We start from the raw sequence: 25,169 nt of genomic DNA, 5'->3' as shown, positions 1-25,169 counted from the left end.
TGAAGGGCATATTTTAGAAGATACATGGAAGAGCTGATACTATGAGAAAGAAAAACATGAGATATTCTGCTTAGGGAAAAATAGAAGCATCCAATCCACTTTTGTTAAGTCTCTGCTTTGCAGTGCATGATGTTAATCCTCTTTCCTGTCTCCTCAGGAAATCTTCAGTAACACCTAAATTGCAGTGTGTGTGTGTGTGTGTGTGTGTGTGTGTGTGTCTGGTGCTAATGTCCTGCTTAAGGATGGCCCTGGTGGAGGAAAGAAGCCTCTGGAGGAGAGAGTGGATAGAGGAAGAACTGATCACAACAAGGTCTGTAAATAAAACAAGACAAAACAAAGCAAAAGCATATCACTACAAGTGCAAGATAAAGTAAAGAGGAAGGCACAATGGGAACTGAAAAAGGGAGACTAGTCAGCTCTACATGGGGAAGTCAGGAGAGGATATGCAAAGGAAGTGGTATTTGAGCTGATCATAAAGAATGGGTATTTCACCAGGGAAGAGGGAGGAGTGGGAGTGAGGAGTCAGGGATTAACATGTGGAGAAGTATGTAGACCGTAGTATGCCAATTCTGATAAGTCAAACTAGTTCAACTCAGCTGGAAAAGAAGCTGCAGAGGGAGAAAAAGAGAACTCAAACAATATAGCATCTTGAGCTCTTTTTACATGGATAAAATCCAGCCATCTTAGAGATTAATCCAAACAAAAAGAATTCAGAAATGGCAAATCATAGTAAATGAAGTAACTTTCCTCAAATTTTCTTTCTTTTTTGTTGGGTTTCAAAAGAAGGTAGTGCATATAAACTGACTTTATACTCCACCATCTTTTAAAAGAAGTCTCTGGTTTGTGTACTTTTATGGTGTTCTAGGTTCTAACAACCTACCTACAGATTCTGATCTCCTCATATCCTACAGTATTGGACACCTAAGGGTTTCAGGAGTAAACAAGTCACTAACCAGTAGAACAGTTAAAGAACTGTTACTTGATTTCCTAAATATATTTCATAAAATCAATGAATCTTGGCTCTAAAAATGGTTTCCTCATCCTTGCTTACAAGCAGAAAAATGCGAAATTTCCTAGAAATGCAATGAACTGCTTTTTGAGTACAACATTCCAGTGATCAACAATTTGCATTGCTATGATTTTCTTTTCTGTACTTAGTAGCTTAGTCATTTCTCTTATCTATCTCTAGTGAAGGAGACCAAATTATCTTCTGTATCATAGTCATGTATTTAAAATCATCTTAATTTTCATTTCCAGAGGCTGAATAATTTTTTAACTGCTTTTCATATATACAATTTTCAGTTCTTTAATCTTTTTTCTGCTTTTGTAATTTCATGACTAAGGCTGTCCTATCTTGTTTCAGCTTTAGGGATTGTCGTTCTTTAGGAAGATGTTCCTATGAAATCCAGGACTCACTCATATCTGTGCTTCCTCTCTTAACTGCATAATTTCATATGAATTGTATCCTATGCAGTGCTGATATAAACACTTTAGTCTTATCTCTCTCGCTTGTTGAATGTTTCACGAGGGCAAGAACCAGGCTTTATATTTTTATATGAAGTGCCACTCCTTTCTTCTTGAATTCTTCTCTCTTGGATTCTGGGATACCATAACCTCCTCTAACAAATAAGAAGAGAAAAACAGTATAATTATATCAATAAACACCTAAAAAACATTTGGTAATATTAAGCATCCATCTTAAATAAAACTCTAATTGACATAGGGATAACAGGATTTATCTTAAAGACTATTTACTAAAATTCAACAGTAAACACCAAATACAGTAAAACATTGAAACCATTTCCATTCAAATAAAGAAAAATTAGGGACTTTTGCTTCACCACTATTGTTTCATCACTACCTTTGAAGTTCCCAAATTACACAATTGATAAAAATATTCAGAAGAAGAGAAAAAAAGTCTTTATTTCAAATTTAAGAAACGAGTAGAGTTAATAAGAGAATTCAATATGGTAGCTGGATTCAAATAAACACACAAAAAAATCAATAGCATTTCACTAAAGCAATAACAACCAATTATTAGAGGATGTGGAATAAAATCCTATTCACAATGGCAATATAAACTATAAAATAGTAAAAATATATTCATAATAAAGATACTATATCTCCATAAATAAAATTAAAATCATGTAAAAGACATAAAATAAGAACTGAAAAATGGAATTACAATGTGAATGTTTTGTGGTGACTATCGAAAACTGGCAAATGATTTTAAAATCGCTATGACGAATAAAGCCAAAAGTGTTTGCAAAAAAAGAATGCTGAAAGAGTACTTTCCTCATCAGATAATTTAACAGTCTATAAAGATGCCCTAATCGACATAGCATGATATGGCTACTAGAAGAGACAAAATATCAGTAAAAAAGAATAGAGTCCACATAATATGTACCTAGAGGATGTAATATATGACAAAAGTTGTATTTCAAATCAGTGGGAAAGGAAACTTTATTAAATGGCACTGATAGTTGTCATCCATGTGGAAAAAAAATAAAATTAAACTCATATCTCACACTATATACAAAATAAAATTATATTTAAAAAACCTAAATGTCAAAAAATAAAATAGCATTAGAAAATAGAATATTTTAAGTAAAGAATATTTCTTAAGCAAAACAGGATACTCAGATGCTTAAAGAGTTTATAAAATTTCACTTAGCTTTCCACATATATTTCACACAGTTTTTCAGAATTAGTTTTATAATTAAATGGATTTTATTTCTATTTTTGCACTATATTGTAAAATATTTCAGTTGATCTTTTGTAACATTAATTCTGCATGATAAACAGCAAAATTATTTTTTTTAAGCTCGTCTATTGAGTTTAATAGGACTTTGATTTTGTTTTTTTAGGTCCAGAATACTTTTGGATGCTCTTCTTAAGAGCTCTTCTTCAATATTCTTGAAAGCACTTCCTCTTCTAGATAAATTTCTCTTCCAATGCTTTCATTTTTTCTAACTCAATGGGAGCCTACTCTTCTATTATCTAATTGTTGTTCCTCATCTAGAACATTCTTAAATAAGTTGTGAATATCCTTTCCCTCTCTTGCCTGGATGTTTCTTTAGCAAACATATTTGTTACACAATATTTCTCAAGCAGTGGAAAACATACCATGGAAGTCCGAGCTGCAGCTCTTCTGGCTTTTGTAGTCAGCACTTTGTGGAAGTTGTTGAAGGCATCCATTATAACCTAGGTCTTTTGGTAGAGCAGACTTCTCCAATTCATAAGGTCTTGGTACTATTCAACACACTAAAGCAGCTTTCCTCAAGTTCTTCTGGGGTCAATAGGATTAGGAGGCCCCTCCAAAAACAACAAGCAGCAAGATATCTTCACCTGTATTAGTGAAGGTGAAGAAATTAGCTGCTATACATTAGCTGCTATAAAAATTTAGCGGTTTAACACGACAGTTTATTTTTCACTAATGAAGCGGTCCAATGTAATTGCTTCTCGTTGGTGGATAGCTTTCCTCCACGTGGTGATGTAGAGACCCATATTCCTTCGATCTTGTGGCTCTGACATTTGCTATGTCCTCAGAGGCTTCTACAACCAGCCAGCAGACAGGGAAAGACAACATTGAGAAGTCACACTTGCTTCCTAATAGCCTTCTCCTAGAAATGACACACATCATTTTCTTTCACAATCCATTTATGAAAACTAGACACAAGGCCCCATTTAGATGCAAGGGAAACTGAGACATGTAGTCTGGCTGAGTAGCTGCTTCTTGGCAATAATTCTCTATAATTTATGGGGAGCTCACATTTCAGTGGACTATTAAATGCCTGTGTCATATTATTCTAGACCTCAGAGAGAGTCTGGGCTTCCCCTACACCCCTGGTCCTAAGTCTCTCACAATATAATAAGGCCAGAAACTTACTTTTGATTCAGAAAGTGACCAAAAAAGCAAGAAGTCACTTTATGACAAGGCCAGTGAGGAAGAGATACTTTATAGTATTTAGAAAAGTATAAAGTCCATAAAAGCTAAGAGTTAGATGAGAAAGCCACAGATAAGAATATTTAAGAAATTAAAATGAAAATAGCATAGTATTTTGGGGAGTTTTTTTTTTTAAGAACAAGGAGAAGAAATTTAAAAGCATCTCATTATTATATAAGAAGTGAAACAATGTAATGGTGGCTTGTAGAGAAACATTAAGATAGAGATTTAGACATAAAATATATAACCAGTCCATATAAGAGAATCATAAAAACTCTTTGTTTTAATATTATTTCATTCAATTAGGAGCAATCTAGACATACCAAATCAAATACACTCAAGTATCCAGTAGTTAGTGACTTTTTTATGTATTCTTACTTCTGCAGCAATTATCTGCAATTTCTTTATTCTGCTTGGGCAGTTCATTTTAAGGAAGCTATATGGTAAAATAAGCCCCCACCTACAATTTATAGACATACCGCAAACTTTAAAATTTTTCATCAGTATGTCAAGCATTTAGGAAATTTAACACAATTATGTTTCCCTCACCTAATCTGTTTAATTCATGAATTTTGAGTCTTGGAGAAAAACTTCAGAGAGATTAAAGAAGAAAAAATGCAAGCGATGTTTTAGGGTTTTTTGATTAACATGACTAATTACCATATACAGTATTTAAATCCTATCAATTTTTTGTACTGTTTAAACTTTTGCCATGTTTTTGTTACTGTTTAAACTTTTGCCATGTATCTTTCAAGTACTCTGTCAAAACAGGCATTTGCTCAGAGAATTTACTATTTCATATGGTAACTGAAAAGTCTCTAAGATAGCTTTTAAAGAAAAAGAAGAAAGAGAATACCCCTGCAAAGGAATGATGTTTCTCATTCATGTCAAATGATGAAAAGCTTACAGTCAGCAAATAAGAGACCTCACAAGTACTCCACACAGTATTTATCACAACCTCACTCACCAGACCCAGACCTACTTCAAAACCTTCAGACTAACAGAAAACCGGCATGGGAAGTTTGCCAACTCTTCTTGCCAACTTGGCAGAGTCCTAAAAGTTTGAATGGGCTTCTCAATGTATAAGATAAAAGCAGGCATTTGGAGCCTGTGAAGCCTCCCTGGGCACAATCAGACCTTAGGTAAAATTCTGTCAACTACTGCCATTTGCACATGATGTCAGGTATGCAGACAGTACAACAATTTAGGGCTCTGGCTACATGAATAGTTTTGTTATGAAATCAAGACAGAAAAAAATCTTAAAGTAAACATGAAGTAGGAAAGGTTTTTTCCCCTCAAAGATGATCTTTTTCAGCTTTGATCTTTCACCTCAAGTTACTATATTATGTGAGGCATAGTAGGACAAACTTGGTTTCAGACAAGAGCAACTCTCAAGTCAAGTACATGTATGCTCATGAGAGAGACAAGAACAGACTCAAGTGACTGGAATTCCTCCCTGCCCACTGCTTTATCCACTAGCAAACATCACTTCTGAGCTGTTTCCTAGCTTCTGGGTAGCAAGGCCTCTGTTCATTTCCAAATGAGTAAGCAATCAGAATTCTTGATTGACTTTAATTTTACCTCCCTCTACTTTTCTCTAACCAGTATCTCTTCCATTCGTTCAATCTAACATGGCCTCCTACACTCTGCAGATCTCCCACCCCCAGTCTTCACCCAGCCCTGTTGTTATCCACACACTGCATCTTCTCATTCTCTGACAGTGGGAACTCCCTGACTCTAAGAATTCAGTGTTCTTTCTTGTCAAATGACAGATGCAGAATGTTTCCTCATGGACTGGGAAACAAAGGACAAATCACTTCTTATGTGATTTCTACAAATCACTCTCAAGGTTCCTCTTGCATTTAATTTTTCTTCAAATATATCTTCCTTTTGGACACGAAAATCTGCCTGCATCATAGAATATCATAGATCATGGGCCTTCATGGATACCCTTCCCTCTGTCTATGTATCTTAAATTCATTTTTACCTCTTCAATCTATCCTACTCTTGACCTCCCTGGGAATTCCTGCCAGCTAGAACAGACTTGCTGTATCTCTCTGTCTCATTAACCCTCTATCTCATTTCATATCCAACTGAAAGCCTCATCTCCCCCTGCCAAACTGTATACCTTAAATAATAAATAGACTGAAAGAAATTCACTCTTTATTGAATTGTGTAGTGCAGTGCTATGGAGAAAGTTAGGGCAGAGGTGCCACGGAAAGCTCTGTACAGAATGAAATTTTATTGTACCTCAGTATTGTGTCCTTTAACACAGAGGAGATGATTAAATCAAACATGCAACAATATATACAGCTTTTTTTTCAATGTCAGCAACTTTGTATAATTTATGTGGAGATTCTTACACTGTAAAATCTAAAAAATTGTTGGAGAGCCATTGGAGTTGTGCTTTTTCATAAACCAAACTCAACAGATATCCTGTTTAAATATTCCAAGTGTGGTTTGAAGTTAAGTTTTCTGAGGTGAAATATCTTTCAGATTATCAGAATGAAGGCATCTAAAGCCATTTTCCGGATAAAAAATCCAAAAAGACCATAGATATTAGCTGCACTGGGAACAGTCTTTTTGGAAAAATACACACACATATATAAAATATATACATATTGTCTATATACATATACACAATAAAATTTCAATTTTTCTTACTCAAATAAATAACCCTAATCTTCAAGTCCGCTCCTGTCAAGTCTTGTCTTCAACACTATTCAAACCGTCTTCCTCAATAACCAAATACATCAGCTCTAAGGAAAGACAGTTTACTAAACAAACAGTTAAGACCTGGCATTCTTTCATTCTTTCTTGCTAAACATCTTGAAGGATGGTGTGGAATACAGCAATCACGTAGGTAATCTTAAATTATCTTCTGACTTACAGAAAAGCATTTACCAACCTGCAGTTCTGCAACTGGCCCCACAAAGTCTTACCATACCATCTACTCCCTGCATCTACCTCTTCCCAGTACTTAGTTTGTAACATCAGGTTATTAAAAGCTCACCTCTTTAGCTTCAGAGTTTCTCTATGAAACTCATATAAAAACAAAACACAAGAAATAGAATTTTTAAAAAATGAGTTCTACATCGTGAAAAAACTTCCCTTTAAAAGTACTTTATATATGGAATAGGGAAACCAGACAGAAGTTCTTTGTGCCTTCCTGAAAATAAAAACTGATACACACTGAAGAGTCAGATGAAGGGGTTATTCCATTTTTATCTCTCTTCTCCTTTTTCATCTTCTTCCATAAACACAATCCAATTATGAGTTCTCCTGAGACAGGATAAAACTTGCTCCAAAGTCACTACATCATTCCAACATTTCCATCATAATCTTGTATGTGATCCAAATTATTCCCATTTAATGACACTAAAAAATTCAGACAGAGGAGAACTAAAAACTGGCAACTTTTCCACCTCATATTCCTTATGGAAAGGAAGTTAAGACACAAAAAGAAGTAAATAAATGTTCTCTTTTCTGTTTGATGATCTGTGAGATAAGCATCTAAATTTTCATGTGTTTCTTTCTTTATTAATTACAAAATACTTATATTTGTATTTATCAAGAAATTACACAATATATTCTGAATACCCAAAAGATATTCTTCTTTTCAATTTGGTTTTCTATTGACATTAAGCTTAGAGCTAAAGAGAAACTGCTTTTAATCTGACTACATTTCCTGATAAAACGCAACCCTTGAGCAAGTCCAAAAGGCTCCCATAAATCTGGAAAAGTTAAGCACCATTGCTAACATACTAGAAAGCATAAGACTTTCTCAGGGAATCAATCTGTATCCTAAAGTAATCTGAAATAATTCTTGAGTTAGAAATGTAATCTACACAGAAATTGAAATACAATGATGTACACTTGAAATTTATATAATATTATAAACCAATGTTACCACAATAGAAAAAAGAAATGGATTTTTCTTCACATTTCTAAATAGCTGTTTTGCCAAAAAAAAAAGGTGTTTAAAAGGGAATTTAAATACATCAGGTTGAAGTAAAATCTATAGTTTTAAAGTCTGAACATGTAAACATAATTATGTTACTTTTACTTTGTTTTATTAGAGCACATAGATTAATACATGTATAAATACATGATTGGTAGAAGTTGTTCTGAACAAGAATCTAACTTATTGCAGAATATTAAAAATAACATATTAATATTAAATAGTGCTAACAGCCAATATTTGTTTAGTACTTATCATGTGCCAGAGACTGTTCTAAGCATTTAACTTGTACAAACTCATTCAATCCTCACACAAATCTGAGAGGTAGGAAGTGTATTTAGCCTCATTAAAAATGAGGAGCTGAGGCAAAGAGAAGGTAAGTAACTGGGCCAATATCAAACAGGTCATATGAAATGAAGCCTGGGAGCAAACATAGGCAGTCTGGGCTTAGAACTCACTCTTTATTCATTTAAAGATTTTTTATTTATTATTTTATTTTTTTAAGATCTTTCTTTTTTTCTTTCGAGGAAGATTGGCCCTGAGCTAACATCTGTTGCCAATCTTCCTCCTTTTTTTCCTTTTTTTCCTCCCCAAAGCCCCAGTAGATAGTTGTATGTCATAGTTGTACATCCTTCTAGTTGCTCTATGTGGGACGCCACCTTGGCATGGCTTGATGAGCGGTGCCTAGGTCTGCACCCGGGATCTGAACTGGTGAACCCTGGGCCGCCAAAGCAGAGCATGCGAACTTAACCGCTACACCACCGGGCTGGCCCCCAGAACTCACTCTTTTAAATACTACATAATATACACAGCATAATTATTGCTCATTATATAATTATTCTTTTATGGACATTTAGTCTCTAACATATTGTAAGCTTCTAATGGGCAAGAACCCCATTTTATTCATCTTTGTATGTGCAGGCACTAGAAAATGTTCAATATACAATTATTTTAAAAAAGACATTATAATTTGTTCCCTGCCCTGCTAAATAATTTTGCGTACACAATATAGTTAAGGGTTTTATTGTCTTAATTTTAATTTTTTAAATGTATGTAATAAATAAACAATGAAATAACTTTAATGAAAACTGAAATAAAGGGAATGAAAAAACAGTTACAAAAATTCCACTACCCTAACAGATCAAGTGGCTTTTATGTTTCCATATTCAATTATGGTCCTTTTCATTTGTATAATTTGTTTTGTAGTGTTGAAATCACAATGTACAGTGAATAGTTTCATATTCTACTATTTTCTTTATCATTAGATACAGGATTTTCAAATTATAAATTTGAATGGTTGCATATAATTCCATTGAGTGGAAGTACATCAATTTATTTAACTAATCCACTACTATTGGACATTTAGGTTGTTACCATTTTGTAGTCTTAAATATAATGCTTTAAGAAAAAAATGGATTGACGCATGAATAGATGGCTACATGGACAGAGATGTGATAGAACAAGTATAGTAAAATATCAATCACAGATCTGGGTGGTGGCCATATAGGAGTTCATTGTGAAATTCTTTCAACTTTTCTATTCATTTGAAAATCACCATAATAAAATGTTAAAAAAATAATGCCTTAAGGAATAAATATATTTATTTACTAAATGTCAGCTTCATGAGGATAGGGATTTTTGTCTGATTTATTCATAGGTATACTGCTAGTGCCTAGAACAGTACCTGGAACATAGAGGTGCATGCTTCATAATATTTTGTTGAGAGTGAACAATTTGAATATTATAATATGGAAATCAGGATTCTCTCCCCCTCCCTGGGTTTGTTGTTGTCACTTGTTGGTAAGTTGTTTGGTTGTTTAGTGACCTTTCTAAATGACTTGTGTAACGACTACATTCTTTGTCATGTATGGCCACTGAGGTCTCTGCACTGTTAGCTAGTGATTTGATAGAAATTTTCTGAAATGCTTGGAGCCACAAAAAAAAAAAAAGAAAAGAAAAAATACTCTCCCATCTTTCTAGATTGGCTCATGTTGGGGTACTTCCTCAACATTTATTCAGGCTACTTAACAACTCGTCCTTAGCCTTCACGTCCTTCTCTCATTGAGCCTAAAGTTGAGGCAGAGATGCAAGCCTAGCATCTTCTCAGGTCTTTTCTGAGCATATATCCAGCCCTGGGCATAGGCATAGCCTTCTGAGTTCTGTGGTATATGCAGGGGCCTTTCAAAGCATTTGTTCCCCCCTGTGTTTCCTTCCTTAGCATCTTCCTTCCCAGGTTTTTTTGGTCTGTCTGATGCTTGCATGATTTCTTATCCCTTGTCTTAGGTGGCTACAGCAAGTATATTTGCCTTTAAATATTTCCAACAAATGCTCTCTGGGGGCTTCCCAAGCCCTGGGAAAGCTCTGAGGTAGGTGAAACAAAGGCAAGGCCTTCAGCTGATCCATCAAGGAGGCAACAAACAGGTCAAGGCACACAACCATAATTCTTTAAGAACAAGGTCTATATTACTCCCTCTAGCACCAGCAAGCTACACCAGGAACATGGGCCACTGTCTTCATGGCCATGGCTATGCTGGGGAGTGGGAGATGGTAGGCAGACAAGTTAAAATGCAACAATGCTCTCTCTCACCAAATTTCAGCTATTTCTTTTTCTTTAAGTGTTCTTGTGGTTATTGTAAGTTTTTGCTAGATTCGAGAGATCAGAAAAAGTTGATTGTGACAGCTTTCGCCAGCTTAATCATTGCTTTACTGGTGGGATGGAGATGTGGAGTTCCCTACTCTGCCATGTTTGGTGATGTCCCTCATAGGAAGAATTTTTATTAGCAATTCAATTTCTTTACTTGTCTTAGGTCGATTCAGACTTTATTTTTCTTCTGAGACAGGTTTGATAATATATATATTTCTAGGAATTTGTTCAGTTCATCTAAGTTGACCAATATTTTGGCATAGGGTGTTCATAATATTCCCTTTTAATCCTTTTAATTTCTTTAGGGTCAGTAGGGATGTCCCTTCTTTCTTTCTTCGTATTGGTAATTGGTGTCTTCTATTTTTCTTGATTAGTCTAGCATGTGGTCTATACTGGAAAATGTTCTATGTTGCTTGAGAAGAATGTATATTCTGCAGTCATCAGGCAGAGCATTTTAAATATATATACCGGTTAGGTTGAGTTGGTTGATGGTATTGTTCCAATTTTCTACATCCCTGTTGATTTTCTGTCTACAAGTTCATTCAATCATTGAGAGTAGAATATGGAAATCTCCAATTATTGTTGAATATACTATTTCTCCTCTCAATTATGTCAGTTTTTCCTTTATGCATTTTAAGGCTCTGCTATTAGATGTTTATAATTGTTATATCTTCCTGATGTATTGACCCTTTCACCATGATAAATTATACCTCTTTATCTCTAGTAATATTTCTTGCCTTAAAGACTATTTTGTCTGATATTAAGTTAGCCACCCCAACTCTCTTATGGTTACTGTTTGCATGGTATATCTTTCTCCATCCTTTTACTTTCAACATACTTGCATCTTTGAACGTAACATATGTCTCTTGTAGAAAACATTATTATTTTCCTATTGCTTACTCCAGGGATTACAGTATGAGTCTTAATTAAAGTAGTCTTAATTTATCACAGTCTTCTTCAGATCAATATTAACTTTATTTTGGTGAAATATATAAACTTTGCTCTAATATATCTTCATTCCATACCCTCTTGTTTGTACTACTGTTGTGATATACAGTCCATTTATGTATGTTATAAACTAAACAATCATATCTTTTAAAGAACAGAGGAAATGAGAAAAAATATATTTATAGAATCTTTTATATTAACTCATGTATTTATCATTTCTAGTGTTTTTCATTTTTTTGTGGTTTCACATTACCATTTGGTGTAGTTTTCCTTCAGCCTGAAGGACTTTATTGTTTCTTATAAGTATTTCTTATAAGAAAGTTCTGGAGTCTTTGTTTATCTGGGAATGCCTTTATTTCACCTTCATATTTTAAGGAGTTTTGGTAGGTATGGCATCCTTGGCTGGAAGGGGTTTTCTGGTTTTGTTTTGTTTTTCTTTTGGCATTTTGAATATGTTATTCCATTATCTTCTGCCCTCCATTGTATCAGAAGGCAAGTTACCATTAATCATATTGATGGTCCCTTGTACACGATGACTTATTTTTCTCTTGCTGCTTTCCTAATTTTCTCTTTGTCTTTCAACAGATTTTCTGTTGCATGGATCTCTTTGTACTTATCTTATTAATGATTCTTGGAGTTCCTAGATGTGTTTTCCTAGATTAATGTTTCTCATCAAATTTGAGTTTTTGGCCATTATTTCTTCAAATATTTATTCTTTCTCTTTTTCTATTCTCTTTCTGGGACTCTCATTACACATATGCTGGTATACTTGCTCTTCTCCCACAGCTCTGTGAGGCTCTGTTCATTTTTCTTCAATCTTTTTTCTTTCTCTTCTTCAGATTAGATAATTTCAACTGATCTATCTTCAGGTTCACTGATTCTTTCTTCTGACATCTTCAGTCTGCTATTAGTCCCTCTCAATGCTTTTCATGTTACTGCACTCTTTAAATCCAGAATGCTATAATTTCTCTCTCATTATTGAGAATCTCTACTTGTTGATTCATTATTGTTGTACTTTCCTTTAATTATTTAAACATGATCCCTTTAGTTCCTTGAATATATTTATAATAGCTGTTCTGAACTCTTTGTCTGCTAAATTGAACATCTGGGGACACTCAGTGACAGTTTCTCTTAACTGCTTTTTTTTTTGTGGTAAAATGTAGCTAAATACAATTTACCATTTTAACTCTTTGTAAGTACACAGTTCAGTGTCATCAAGTGCATTCATATTGTTAGGCAATCATCACCACTATCAATCTTTAGATTTTTTTCTTCCAAAACTGAAACTTTGTACTCATTAAACAATAACTCCCCATTCCTCTGGCCCCTGGCAACCACCATTCTACTTTTTGACTGCTTTTTTTCCTTCTTGAGTATCAGTCACAGGTTCCTGTTTCTTTGCAAGTTTCTTTCTTTTTTTTGAAAACTGAACATTTTGGATGATATATTGTAGCAACTCTGGAATCTGATTATTATCTCTCTGAAGGTGGTTGTTGTGTTATTGTTGGAAAGTTTTTTTGTTTGCTTGTTTGTTTTGTTTGCTTTTTTTGTTTGCTTGTAAGCCCAACTTACCTGGGCTAAATCTGTGAAATATATCTTTCCCATCAGGAACAGTCTGAGATATCTCTGCTTAGGTTTTTAAATTTCTGTTTTTATTTTTAATTCTGGCTTGCTAAGGGTTGCCCATGTTTCATTGAACTTAGTTGTCAGCCAATGACTGAGCAGTCGGCGACAATGAGAGTATCACACTACATAGTGCTAGCCCGCGAAAAGATTAAAATTCAAAATGCAAAGTATGGTTTCTACTGAATGCATATCACTTTTACATCATCATAAAGTCTAAAAATCATAAGTTGAACCAACCATCTATAAATGTCTTTGTGGTCTATGTCCTGCAAAGCTGACCCTGCAGCATGGACTTCATATATGTATACCATACTTGTGAGTCTGAGGCCTTGGGTATGCTCAACCTCCAGGAAGCTGCAGACACTGGGGGATATTTAGCTAAGCAGAAGGCTTTGTGGCCCTTGCAGCTGTTTCTGAGAAATGCTTTGATTTTTTGTCAGAAATAACCCTGTAGGAGAACCAGAGGAGGTGTTTCAGTTATAAGCTCCTGACATATTACCTCTTGCTTATTATCTCCTAGAGAATGCTCCAATATTGAGCATTTCACAGTCCTCTTGCTTCTTCCTCTCAGTTGTTCATAGTTGTGTCCATTGACACTCCCCACACATAAGTTCTGTTCAGCAGAGCTCCCAAAGCCAGTTTTGGAGATTCAGATATTTAAGCAGCTTCAACTTTCTCTGAGCTAAAGCTTGACTTGCATCACCTTTTCAGACCTGGAACCTAGATACCAACCCCAGTGCTGGCCCTCGAGCTCCAGATTGTGCCAGAGTCTCCACTGCTCTCATTCAGATCCAGGACCAAGGGCCTCCGTAAGGATACCAGGTCTTCTCTGCTGTCCTGCAAGTTACAGCACACTCACCACCCTCTACCCCTTGTATGCCAAACAAGCTTCTGCTGGGTTCCTCCTTCCCTCCTTCCACTTCCAGGCCTGGCTGCCTGCTGGACATACACATTATATGGGCTCCCAGTTCTCTTTTGTGGGATCCCTTGCTTCTCCCCAGTGGCAAGTAATTGCCTGAATAGGAAAATGCTGCTGTTTCTTTTTCCTCTTCCCGTGCTTTGAGAGACAGCCTCAGCACATATCCTGCCCTGAAGGATGTGTTTAGCTCACCTTCTCCTGGCCTTGTAAAGTTATATGAAGCTGGAATACCTCATAATATAGGGTATAATAATTTCTGACTCTGGGCATTTAAATGCTTTAAAGAAAAGTGCCTTACAACCACCACTACACCGGATAAAACGAACTACTGTTAGAATAATCTTTTATCTATACTTATATGTAAAATCCTTGGGCTTATTTGGGGTTAATTAAAGCATAATTATCTATATTACCTTCCCACAAAAGAAACTCTCCTCTACCACACACAGATATTTGGATTTCTGTTATCCAACAATTCAGGTTATTCCTCTTTATTTGGAAGTAACATCACCACATATTACAATTATTCAGCACCTTTCATCTTTCAGTTTTAGACTGTAATGATAATAATAATGACAACTACAGTAATAACCATTTATGTAACACTTTGGATTTGAAAAGCACTTTACGGTGAACAATTAGTTATTCCACCTCTGCAAAGTAGTTACGTTATCATTATAACCATCTTTTCAGAGGAGAAAACTGGGACACAAAATAAAGAATTTGTCCTAACTCATAAAAAGAAAAAAAGCAATTAATGACTTTTGGCCAAAGACAGAGCTGCAGCAATAAGTAATCAGGTAAAGCAAAAGGACTTTCTGAGTGGACCATGGGTCCACAACGTCTGTGACTGGACTCCTGGGATCTCCTTGGACTTGTTGCCATTCAGAACTGGCCAGGTTCATTCCTCTCTACACCCCACTGCATATCTCCAGTTTTGGGGTAACTGAAGGCAGCTCCAAAGAATGGAACAGGATTCTTAATAGTGCCAAAGTTGAAAAGATTATAAAAGTGGCTTTCAAAGAAATTGCCCCAACTTGTACTACTGGAGCCACAACAGATATAGTAAAGAAAACCATTCTCCCCCACAAACTGAAGGGATATAATCTAGTGACTTCAGAAAACAAGAGCCTTGACCTTTAGCATTTTCCCTGGACCTTTATTTCCTACCGTGTACTTACAGATCACATTTAGAGCCTCCTTGGGTATAAGGGATAAATATTTAAAACAGGAGCTCAATAAACTTTTCCTTGTATAGTTTTGAAAAGATTTTACCTTTAACACAAGTAGATAAGCTATACAAGCATTATACTATGGCTACTACATAATTAGGTAGGTACAGACATATCCTGGAAGCTGTGTAAAGTACTTCCCAACTCTAAATTATTTGTTTTTAGATATGAATTTGTGCTTCTAAGAACTTAGGTCCCATTTAGCTAGCCAAACACAGTGGGAAAGCTTATAAAAGTACAGAATTATTACCAAAGAATTTCCACTTCTGAAAAGAGAGCTCTCATTTTTTTTTATTTTTTATTTTGCAATGATTTATTTCTATCTTTGATCATGCTTTACCTATCTAAACACTCTTGACAGACTGACAAGCTTTACATTTTTTCCAAAAAGTTAACTATAAAACAAAAATATAAAAGTAATCTAAAATAATATTTACCAATTATGAAACTACATTTTAAAATGCAATATCCTCAAATCAAAAACAAAGTGGAAACAAATGAATATAAATAAGTATCCACTGGAAAGTATAATCACACAGAAAGATTATCTTTTAGAGATACATATTAAGATCATATATGGAGGAGAAATCCATACATTAAAAGAGACATAAAGACATACCAACCAAACAGTCTATAAATCTTATTGGTATCCCAATTCAAGCAAACACTGTGAAAATAACATAATAAATAGGAATAATATGAACATTGAATGAACATTTGACAATATTAAAGATCTTTTTAAGAATGATACTTTTATGATGTTAAAATAAAAAAATAGAAAAATACACTCCCTACCTTTTATAGGTGCATATCAAAATATTTACAGATAGAATAATATGATTCTTGCATTTGCTTCAAAATAATCTAGATGTTTGACTAGATGGAGGTGTAGAGGACACAAGATTGGCTATGAGTTAAAAACTGTTGAAGCTGCATGATGAGAAAATTGGATTTATTATATTATTCTATCTACATTTGTACATGTTTAAAATTTTCTACACTAAAAACTTTTTAAAATAATAATATAACAGACTTGATATACCAATCTTTTTTTGGAGGTAGGAGGTGGGTTCAAGGTCCTTCTTACTCAAGTTTACATTTTGGTAGTTCTTTCAGGAAGGGTCTATGATCAATTTATTTTTCAATATTTATCTGAAAAGGTCTTTATTTTTGCCTTACTATTGAATGATAGTTTTTGTGGGTAAAGAATTCCAGGTTGACCTTGATTTTCCTCAGACATTACTTTATTGCCTTTTACTATCTATTCTTGCTGATGATTTAGCTGTCAGCGTAATAATTGTTTATTTGGAGGAAATACCCTCTTCCTGGTGTCTTTTAAGTTTTTATCTTTCTATTTTATGTTCTATAGCTTCACTACAATGTGTCTATGTCTTTACTTAATTTAATTTTTCCTCACTAAAAATCAGTATGTAAATTCTATGGAATAATTTATTTCATTGGCAATTGTGAAAAATTATCAGCTATTATCTCTTCAAATGTTGCCTTTCTTTCAATCCTTTACTTTCTGGAATTCCCACTGTATATATGTTGAATGTTATCCCTCTATCTGCCTTGTCTCTATCCCTCTCTTTCATATTTACCATCTATTTATATCTCTGTGATGCATTCTGGGTAATTTCCTACAGTGCTGTCTTCTGGGTCACTAATTCTCTCTTCAGTTTTATCTAATATGATGTTATAAAATCTATTATTAGAATTTTCACATTTGCCTTTTTGACCATGGTATTTTATCATTTTCTTAGGGTTTGGAATCTCATTTTTATATCTTTAATCATATTAAACATATTTATTGGTATTTTCTATTCTCTTTTAGGGTGCTATCTAGCTACCTTAGGTTCTTGGGAGTCTAATCCTGATGTCCATTGTGACTCTTGCATATTTGGTGTGCATTTTGGACTTATTCCTCATTTTTTGTTATAAGAGACTATCTTTTAGAAGAGTTTTAGACTTATGGAAAAATTGAGAAGATAGTACAGAGAGTTCCCATGTACTTCAACCCAGTTTCCTCTATTATTAACATCTTAAATGAGCATGGTACATTTGTTACCATTAATGAACGAATATTGACATATTATTATTAACTAAATTCCATAGTTTATTTATATTTCTTTAGTTTTACCACATGTCTTCTGTTCCAGGATATCATCCAGGATACTACATTACAATTAATTGACATGTCTGCTTAGGCTCTTCTTGGTTGTAAGAGTTTCTCAGACTTCCCTAGTTTTTGATGACCTTGATAGTTTCGAGATATACTGATCAAGTATTTTGTAGGATGCCCCTCTATTGGAATTTATCTGATATTTACTCATGGTTAGATTGGAGTTATAGGTTTTTGAGAGGAAAATAACATAAGTAATGTGGCATTTTCATTACATCACATCAAAGGTACATCCTATCAACATGATTTATCATTGTTGGTTGTAACATTGATTACCTGGCTGAGGTAGTGTTTATTAGGATTCCTCACTGTAAATTTCCTCATGTTTTTTGTAATTTCTAATAATGAGATCATCTTGGCAGGGCTTTTTTCTTTTGTGGGAATACCCTATGCCCTGGGTGTTTGGCACTTACCTCCAGAGTGATTTTAAATCTGCCTCTGATAGTAGCCCCTAGGACCAATTTTTGTGTTCATTTCTTGTGTTTGGGATTCTCAGATATAAAGAAGTTGCAGGCTCAGGATACTAAATTTTTAGGGGAGTCTTCCTTGTAGTTTTCTTGAACCAGTAGGCAATTTTTTTCAAGTCCACCCTTCCACTGAGAGTGTAACAATTTGAGGATCTTGGCTTTAGGTGAGGATCTAAGCTTTCACCTCCTACTTTATGCAGTCTTATTTCTTATCCCCAATTGAGAACAAGCCCCATAACCCCTGATGTCCAATGCCCCATCACCATCTGCACTACCACAAAGGCACCTACAGTATATAGTTTATGTTATAGTTTTGGTAATCAGAGGAGAAGGCAAGGCAGGAAGGATCTTGCGTTGATGATGACCACCAGCTTGCCCAGTTGCTCTGATGGAGGTTTGCTGCCAACACCACTAGCACCAGAGTTCCCTTCTTCAGTTCTAACACTGTTCACTCCATTTTAAGTGGCATGCCTGGATGGTGAGAGTAAACTGTTTAACCAAGGTCTGGATAATATGACTGCAGAACAGTGAGGAGGATGACTGAAGCAGAGCAATGCATCTATATAAGTTATCTATATCAAACAGTAGGAAATACAACTGAGTGGGTCATTTCCTTCCTCTCCTGGGAAAAGCTACTCATTCTCTGAGATTGCTCCAGTGTCACCTCTTCTGGAAGCCTTCCCTGACCACTCCAAGATGTTGACTTCATCTTCTCTGCTTCATTTCTCCTGTATTAAGAACTTTTCTAGTTCTTAAGATATTACTGTGTAAATAAATACTTATACCTCTGACTGCACCTAGTTATAAGAATCTTTGCTACCTCAATGTCAAGACTAATATACAGAGGTAATCAATGCATGCTGTTGACGGAGAAAGAGAAAAAGGAAGGAAGGAAAGAAAAAAAGGGAGGGAAGGAAGGAGAGGACAAAGGTAGGTTGGTTCAATATGTAACTGAATGTTATCAGACCTGGCCTGGCTCCTGATCCCTGCATTCTCTTTCCCTTCTCCTTCCTCATATCTGGACCTCCTAATCTCCTCTCACAGGCTTAACCACCTGCAGTGCCCAGGATCAATCCCACCTGGGGCAGTCAAGATTTAAGCCTTATTTTCTATGGTTTAGCATCACATCCCTTCCTATAGCTCTGCTCCTAAGACTGGGTCCCTAATCTGGCCAAGGCCAGGCCTCTTGAGTTTCTCTCGCCATGCTGCTCTCTCTTTCAGGACTGAGAGGCTATTGCTACTCTCCAGGCCCATGAATTGGACCCCTCCACCTGCTGAGCTTAGGCTAGCTGGCTAACTCACTGCCAGACATGCTTGATTGACTCTCAAGGGACAACCCCCAGAACCCTACCTGCTTTAACATGCCTTGGTCCTTCACTGCTCAAGCCCCAATACCCTACCTGCTTTAACTGGCCTTGGTCCCTCACTGCTGACCATTATCCTAGATTCCTAGATTCCTCCCAGCATGCCCAAGGCCTCGCCAGGTCTCAAGGGCTAACAAGAGTGAAACACAGAATCACTGTAGGGATTTTGAGCAATGGAGTGATACATGCCAGGGGAAAACCACTCTGTGTATGGGGGGAGGGTGAGAGGCCACTCCACTCTGCTTCTGAATGTTTAAGAAGTAATTTATGAAAACATACTGGTTAAACACACTCGAAAAGCCCTTTAAACATGTTACTTTTTATGTTAGGAATCCTTGGCAGCAACTCAGATTTTTTGTGAAAAGAGGACTTTTCAGGATATCTGTTTTGCTTTTTGAAGAAGGAATCTGATGCCTGACGCCCATTCTATTGGGTTAAAGTATCATTTTAATTGAAAAGATCCATGCAAGGAAAATCCTTGAACACCTGAAAAACCATGGGGAATTATAATTGCTCAGATAATTCAGCCGAACAGGAATCATGATTGGTCACAGGGAAAGGGCTGTGTTTATGACCAAATCAATAATCAATACTGACACACAGTAGTTACCAAATTAGTATTTGTTGAATGAATGAATGAATGAATGAATGAACATGTGTACATATGTGTGTTTGTGTGTAGAAACAGATGATGGGTGGGTGGAGATACACTGATGGTATGTATTGTATGACATCAAATAGTTTTACGATGTCACTACTTTTGAAGCATGCATTTCGACACCTCACACCAACTGCCTTAATATATAAATGGATATTAATAATAAAAAAGCATTAGGAATTCTCTCTGCAAGTAGAACTGTCCAAACAAGAAATGATAGTTCAGAGGAGCAGTTACTAAGCCCAGGCCACTGAATTTTGTTAATCTTTGGATCCACTTTAAGGGGCACAAGGAGAGCAAGAAGCCTTTGGAGGTGGGGAAGGCCATAATATATGCTATGTTCTTTATTCTAGAAAAATGGCTTTCTCACGCATTCCATCTGGGGCTGAGTATTTATTTAGTGGTATTTACTTACACTTAGAGTTTTTAAAGTTAACCTGCCACAGAATCACCTCAAGGATAAGGTATCGGATACAAACATATATATATATACCCACATATATATGTATATGATTAAAACCCGAGTCCTATAAAGTTATGTGTATAAAAAGCCAACCTTAAATTGCCACTCTGTCAGGAAATGTCACTTTAAATGTCTAACATTATGCCTCAGGCTTCAGCACTCAGGAGTTTTGACAGACTAGAAGAGGAAGCAAATCCCATAAACAATGTCCTGTTTGGTTCTATCAGCAGGTTCTGGTCTTATGTTAAGTATTGTGACAACAAAAGGGAAAAGACATTATCTAAAGTAAGAGACTGTAAATTTTGTTCTGGTCTACTATGTAACCATCTGAAAGGAATTAACTCTTTAATTTTTATATTTCTTTCTAATTCTGTTTCTTGACATAATTTAAGGCTGGCTGCAAAGATTTTTTTTATTATATATTCCAAAATACAACATCAAAGAACTCTGTGCATGTAAAATATTCTTATTACAGATGGGTGAACATGTATTTAAAACGAAATGTGGTCTAAGACTGAACCTCAAAAAAGGTATGGATCTGGGTAGCAATCCAAACGTACCGTAAGACAGTGCCACTGTATGTACTTTCAAATTATCGATTTAGCTTGAGACTTGTAAAAATAAAGCAAGGAAAGCATCATCCATATCTCAGCTGCATGTTTTCCTGTCCTCTCATTCATTTTTCCTGGTGTAAACAGAGTTACCTACCTGTGCACAGAAAAAGCAAATCTGAAGAGCGAAGATATATTAAAAACCACAGAGCAAAGGCAAAGAGCCCTAGAGTGAGAGTTAAGAATCCTATCTTTTCATTCAATCTTTGCCGTTTATAAGCTGCATAACCTTGAAGAAGTCACCAAATCTGTCTCATTTCCCTCAACCATTAAAATAATAATAACCATAAAAAGAATAATAATGATGATGATGATGATGATGATGATAATAAATAACACTGATCTCATTTGAGCACTGTGGCAAAGACAGTGCTATGTATTTACCATACCATTTCCTCTTCCCTCTTCCTGGGAACTCTGGAAGACTCCATTCTTCCCAGCCTTCCTTGTAGGTAAGTTGGGGATCACTTGCCTGAATTCTGATCAATGAAATACGAGCAGAAGTGATGTAAGCCACTCCCAAATTGGGCTATAAATATATCCCACAAGATTCTCCAGCTCTCTCTTCCTGTTCTGTGACATCTTTAGCAGCCACATATCAAATAGTGTAACTACAAGATATGGAAACAGCCTGGGTCTCTGTGCCACCGCCTATAGGAGAGCAACCAATCCTACTCAAACTATGATGTAAGCAAGAAATAAACCTTGTTTTATTAAGCCACTAAGATTTTTAGGGTATTTGTTACCACAGCATATTATAGCTTATCCTGACCAATAACAAGACTAAATGAGAAAATAAAATTTACTTGTTTTATATATCAGTATCCTATACACCTATACAGAGTAGTATTGGTAGCAATGATGGAAATCATATAAAATATTAAGAGAAATTCTAAGGTTTTTTTGACATTATACCATTACAGAGGTAATGTAAAGTCTTCCTGAAAGGTAGAATCCAGTCACTATAGACCAGCCACACACTTACTTAAGAAATTAGTATATGTCTCTGCCTTTAACACATCTCATAAATATAGACAGAGATGATCCATTTTACCAAGGAGTTCAATTGAAATGACTAGGTAGTCATGACCTCATCACCTATGTTCATTACAATGAACTGTAGACAGTGACACTAAGTTCCTAGAAAGAGTGAACTCTGGCCCAAAGATTAAAATTCACACCAATGTGAAATGATTCTCTCACTTTAAAATCAGAACTGAGAGGATGATTGTGACCATTTTTAAAAATATCCTTTTAGGAAACCTCTCTTCTTGGTTATAAGCGCTCAAAAAAGAACAATAAAATGCTAAGATTTTATGAACAATGCAATTTTGTATACACTGATTTTGTCTAAATTTCAAGTGCTATTACATAGAATTTGAGGAAAGCCCGCCTGAGGACCTGAAAAAATGGTACTTAAGGTACCATTATTATTTTTTATGTGGTGTCAAATATTCTTGATTAAATTTAGTCATTCAAAGAATTATTCCCATTAGAGGCTTCTGAAGGGATATTAATTCAAGTCAATACAAGGAATCTTTGATTAAATCCAAGAGAATTACATCAGTTCAATTGCTCCTTATTGGATGATTATTAGGAGTTACTTTACAAATATCACTAAGAGGATTAAAAAGATTTGTCACTGGATCCGAAGGCCAAAAATCAGTTCAGACAAGGTTAAAAATATTCCTTAAATTTAATTTTTAAATGCAGCTTTCCAAAAATCAGACATGTACTTTAGAGCAATCTTGACATCTCTAGAAGTGCATAAATGAATTTAAACCTGTCAATGACCTATTTTTTTTTTTTTTTTTTGTGAGGAGATCAGCCCTGAGCTAACATCCGCCAATCCTCCTCTTTTTTTGCTGAGGAAGACGGCCCTGGGCTAACATCTGTGCCTATCTTCCTCCACTTTATATGGGACGCCGCCACAGCATGGCTTACCAAGCAGTGCGTCGGTGCGCGCCCGGGATCCGAACCAGCGAACCCCGGGCCGCCGCAGCGGAGCGCGCGCACTTAACCGCTTGCGCCACCGGGCCGGCCCCTGTCAATGACCTATTTTAATGAAAGGAATTACAGTCACCTTAAATACTTGTAATTTATCTGCATGATGATGCTTAGTTGCTAATTTTAGAATTCAGAAATTAGAAATTATGGCAAATAACTGCATTTAGCAAAATCAACTGTCTAGAGGAAGACAGTAAAGTATATACTTCAGGGAAACAGAAAACTGAGATTGCCTATTCCTGAATGTCTTGCCATTGCTAAATATTCATAATGTATATTCTCACACAGGTTGGAGGCACCATAAGGAAATACAGGTCAAGTCACTAGAGTTAATTCTATACATACTAGTGTATGTATACACATATTGAAACAAAGCAGCTTGACAAGGCTTCCTGAACAGTAGCCTGCCTTCCTACTATGGCAGGGACTACTCATTGTCCACAAAACCTCCACTGTCTCCTTCCTCTTTAGAAAGTAGAATACTGTTTTTGATGAGCACATTGCTTCCTGGAATAAACAAAGATAAGGAGAATAGAATGGTGGTTACCAAAGGGCAAGGGGTGGGGGGAAGACAAAAGGGGTAAAGGGGTACATATGTACAGTGACAGGTGGAAACTAGACTTTTGGTGGTGAACATGAGGCAGTCTATAAAGAAGCTGAAATATAATGATGTACACCTGAAATTTATACAATGTTGTAAACCAATGTGACCTCAATAAAATTATTTAAAAAATAAAAACTACAGGTATCCATGAATGAATATTCGACCAAGTTCAAGCATAATGTGGGACTTCAGGGAAAGCTGCTTAAAGAAAACTGACACATCTTTCTGGGGCCGCCTTTTTCATTTTTTGCCTTTCTTACTCCTCCTGACCCCCATATTTATGATAGCTAGAGCTCCAGTAGCTATCATTGACCCTGAGTTCCATGCACTAAGAAGGAAGAGCAGAAAAGTAAGAGCATGAGTGCTTAATGACACTAAGGAATTACCACACAACCATTCTAGTCCACATCTAGACTACTTTCACACAAGCCAAATGCATTTCTATCTCCTTTAAGCCACTATTATTTTGAGGTTTTCTTTTATGGGCAGCGAAATGATTTTAACTAATATACAAATCAGTTTTTATTTATTTTTTTTAAATTTTATTTATTTTTCCCCCCAAAGCCCCAGTAGATAGTTGTATGTCATAGCTACACATCCTTCTAGTTGCTGTATGTGGGATGCGGCCTCAGCATGGCCGGAGAAGCAGTGCGTCGTGCACGCCTGGGATCCAAACCCGGGCCGCCAGCAGCAGAGCGCGCGCACTTAACCGCTAAGCCACGGGGCTGGCCCTCAAATCAGTTTTTAAAAATAGATAAGAACAATAAATTAACTGTCTAGCTAATTTGTCTGTTGTTTTCACTTGATGAATTTATTTATGTAGACTCAACTTTAACTCTCCTTTATCTCATTTAACAGTAATAGTCAAATTTTTAAAAATATGTCTTGTAAGAAAATCAGCACTATGGACAATTTATTTTAACAACGTTTCTTAACATATTACAAGAGACCTAGAGATAAAAATTTACTGAGAATCCAACTCTTAAGGAAAATATTCCCTTCTAATACCCCAAAACTACAAAAAAAGTACAATGAGAAATCCCGTAGATCTATATTTTCTAAAGTAATTTAGGGAAGAAGAAAAGAAATACTCTGCCATATAAGGTGCATTGACATGTGATAATATGAAGAGCATTTTCTAGTTTAAGGTGTTTTCTATTATTCCTATTTCCAAGATTCTGTTTTAAAAAATCTATTGATTCTTACATAGGAACGACTGTTAAAAGTTTAATTTCCAAATAAAATTTACACTGAAACCTCTTGATGAAGGCCAGGGAATTATTTGAAAGTCTAAAGCTCTGTAGAACCACATTTACTTCAACCATGTACATGATAGAGGGAGCAAGAGCAAGAGGGAGAGGGAGAGAGAGTGAGAGAGAAAACAAACCCATTTATGTCCATCTCGGTCTTAAATGAAAAGGACCCTATTCTATAGTATACTTTTTTTCTCCCCTATGGACTGGGGCTAGGAAAGCTTTCATCTTTCAACCTAGAAATAAAAATAATAAATAGTTACAAGATTTTAGTATAAAAAAAA

The 25,169-nt window shown here is 35.6% G+C and overlaps 1 protein-coding gene across 1 annotated transcript in view; it reads right to left on the bottom strand.

Annotated features, from left to right (window-relative positions):
* MACROD2 (mono-ADP ribosylhydrolase 2) overlaps positions 1 to 25,169 on the bottom strand; it is a 668,091-nt gene that overhangs the window by 148,485 nt on the left and 494,437 nt on the right. The window lies entirely within an intron of this gene.

This window comes from Diceros bicornis, chromosome 19 (genome assembly GCF_020826845.1).
Source record: "Diceros bicornis minor isolate mBicDic1 chromosome 19, mDicBic1.mat.cur, whole genome shotgun sequence".
Taxonomy (NCBI): domain Eukaryota; kingdom Metazoa; phylum Chordata; class Mammalia; order Perissodactyla; family Rhinocerotidae; genus Diceros; species Diceros bicornis.
The sequence above is the reverse complement of the archived record's forward strand: the minus strand, read 5'-3'. Positions and strand labels throughout refer to the sequence as shown.